Source organism: Ictidomys tridecemlineatus, chromosome 11 (assembly GCF_052094955.1).
Source record: "Ictidomys tridecemlineatus isolate mIctTri1 chromosome 11, mIctTri1.hap1, whole genome shotgun sequence".
Taxonomy (NCBI): domain Eukaryota; kingdom Metazoa; phylum Chordata; class Mammalia; order Rodentia; family Sciuridae; genus Ictidomys; species Ictidomys tridecemlineatus.
Window position 1 is genome coordinate 115,440,934 of NC_135487.1, and position 3,608 is coordinate 115,444,541.

Genomic DNA, 3,608 nt, shown 5'->3' on the forward strand with positions numbered 1-3,608 from the left:
GAAAATGCATACTTCCCATTAACTGTCTTATTAGGGATTCAAGAACTTCAGAAGATCAATAACTTATTTGAACTTTATTTTAGGAATTCACCCTATTTTTCTCATCTATATAAGAGGGAGCTAGGATGATTGAGAGGATAATATCTGTGTTTATTGGGGATAGTCTTTTTTAAAATATTTATTTATTTATTTTAGTTGTAGTTGGACACAATACCTTTATTTTATTTATTTATTTTTTTTAATGTGGTGCTGAGGATCAGACCCTGGGCCTTGCACATGCTAGGTGAGCCCTCTACCGCTGAGCCACAATCCCAGCCCCTGGAACTAATCTTATAAATAAGTATTCAAAATCATTTTGTCCTCACAAACAACCACTTTATAGAGACTTTGCACCAGGACCTATCATTCCGCCCTTAATGTGTAACTCCATCCCATTGCCCTAAGTTACACGTAAACACCACCTCTCTGTTTCTAATACACAACAGAAAGGAATTTATAGCAAGCACCAATGTTATTTTTCCACATACAAGTCCAGTGTGGACTGCCCAGCAGCGCTCAAATTGCCTTTCAAGATAGAGGCCAGATTCTGATTCTGGACTTCTGGGAAGGCTCAGATGTTAGTCTTATGGTTAGAATCTGTGTTCTCCAAGGTCCTTTATGTCCCAGACAGAAACCCAGTTGCCCAAAATCCTTTCATTTGAACACTTAAGAAAGTTGAGGCTAACAAAATAAATAGGAAAATAAATAAGTAAAGCATTTTAGACGAATGGAGGGTTAGGGGAGTGGCTTGAGGGGAATGGAGTCTGAGGAAGATGGTCCCATGAGCTGTCAGCAGTCTTGGAGAGCACAGATCAAGGTCCACAAGTTCTAGTCTTTGCTTATCCCATGGGAAGTCTGTCTCTTTAATGGAATGATGAGTAGAGATAGAGCTAATTTTTTTCTTTTTTCATGAGAAATCTGGAATGTAGCTGAGAGATCTGGCAGAGGTCAATGACAAGATGCATCTTGAGTCCACATCTCTCCCACATCTGAAGCTGGGGCTCCTGAATTCTCACTTGCAGACTCAGTCTCAGCCCCCTCCCTGCCTTTTTAGGAGCAATCCACACCTGAGGTGGGAGGATCTGTACTCGAGGGCTAGTCTGTCTGGGATTAAAGACTTACATCTGATCGTGGCCCCAATTCCAAGTTTCAACTGCATTACTAAAGTCAAGTTTGGAGATGCTTGTACATCTTCTCAGTCCACAAAAAACTTGCTAACGCTCCCACCCCTACAGGAGTGGACTACAAGAATCCAGGCTTACATTAGGTAACATCTTCTTTCTTGACCATAATTGAAGGGATCAGGAATAACATACCTAACCTAAGTTGTTCTTTCAATTCTATATCATAAAATTTGAAAATGGAGAAAGAGATTGCAAGTCCCATCTAACTAGTTGATTGGAAAGAGAAGGTCTTAACCCTGAAAACATAGGTGGTAATATTTTCTGCAACACATGGACTATGGAAGCCAAGAAATTTGGCCCCCAGGTAAAAGTAATGAGGTCAAAATACAGAAAAATGTAAATACAAGTGAGTTTCCTGACATTTTTCTAGTTCCTAGTCCTGAGCTCTTTCCACTTTGGGATCCAAGCAACACTCTACTTTCTTATAATATAATCCCATTTGTTGCTTAAACTGTGTCAAATGGGCTTCTGTAACTTGAAATCAACATCTTTCAAGTCTGTGCAGGTGTTTCTTCTAGTAAATGAACTAACACGTCAATAGTAATAGAAAGTAGGTATTATTATTCCAATTATGACAGACAAAGAAACCAGCTAAGGGATTTGTATTGGCATTCCCAGCAGCTGTGGCCACCAGTTCACCAACTACTTACTTGCCTGGAGCAATATTTTCCTCTTGGGATTGATGCTCTGAGCTCTACTTCTATATTAGTAAAATATACACCACATCAGAAAAACACACCACAATAGGTATTTCAACAGGATTTTGTATAAAGAATTGGTCATAAAGCTGTTGGAGGGCTGACTGAGCACAAACAGTAACTGCAGAAAGTAGTTGCCATCCTAAGATTGAGGGAATAAAAGTGGAAGAATTGTACTTAAGAGCTACAAGAAAGAGACACATGAAACTGAAGCTGAGATCTTTGAGGCGGTTTATGACATGGTTTTTTCTGGTACCACTGAGGAGAAAGGTTGACAGTGGTTCTGGAAAGTGAAAAAGCTGGAAGCCATAACAGACTGCCATGATAGTATGAATTTCCACCACAGGACAAGGCCATTTCTGGAACAATAACACTGAGGTCAAGAAACAGAAAATGACCCCCTCTTCCCTTCCTCCAGCCTTTCAATCTCCATCTCCTGCCTTCTACTGGCAAACCTAAAAGAAAGCCTGTTAGTAAATGAATCTGTGAATGTAGTTTGCCAAGTCCCAGCTTTGACATGACAACACAGAGCAGAGAAGAATGGATTTAGAGCTGAGAAGCAGCTCTTAGAAATGATAGTACTCTTTCTATCCACTTGTTGAACACACTTTCTACACTCATTACCTACCCTTTACCTAAATTTCCACCTACATGCATCCTCCTTCCACCACAGTATACAGTTTATTTCTGTATATCTTCTAAAATGTAAGCATTATTTATTTAGTTTACTATTGTATACCCAAGCCCCTATAATTATCCTTAGGGACTCATAAAATACTTGTTGAATATGGAAGGAAGAAAGGAAAATAGGAAGGACACAGGGCGGTAGCAAGGTAGGGAGGTAGTGAGAAAGGGAAGGGAAGGAAGGAGGGAAGGCCAACCCAAGGTAAGATCTGAGAACTGGAAATATCTGTGCCCTAAACAAACAAGACAGGAGAACAGAGAGAACACTTCTTGCCTGGTCTGAAAAATCATCTCTGAGATTCAAGAGGAGAGAGATGAACATAAAAGGTTCCAGAGTACTTAAAACCATTCTGAAATGAGAAATAAAATGACAGGGGGTGAGCAGAACGCAAGAGGTCAAGGGTATCCAGGTCTTTCAGCACTTCTTATTCTAGCCAATAAGCTGAAGGAGCTGTAGCTAGTACTCCATGAGGTGTCTATTTCTCATAACAGAAAACGTAGTTGCAAGATGACTCTTAGGCATGTAGCTGGTAGTGTGGGAACAGTGGGGCGTCACAGTATGGATAGGATGGAATTGTGGAATTTGGCAGGGACCAAGTCATTCATCCCTTAGAAAAGCCTAGTCTAGACTCAGATAATTGGTCCTTATCCTCAAAACAAAGGCATACTTCCATAGGTAGAAAGAATATGATTTTTACATGTTTACATTCTTCTCATCACTATGACTAAAATACCTGAAAAGAACAACTTAAAAGAAGAAAGATTTATTTTTTTCTCAGAGTTTGCCAGTCTTGGAGTAAAGGTACCATTTGGAATTTCAGGCAGAGAGAACCAAGCCAACTAGGATATATATCAAGGCCAGAAAGTGAAAACCACATTTTAGAGGCAAAACATGGATACCAAACCGTGGGCAAATCATGGTTCAAGTCAAAACAAATGATGATGAAGCCCCCAAACACTAGTACTCTGTGTGTGACTGAAGCAGAGAATAGAGAAAGGCATT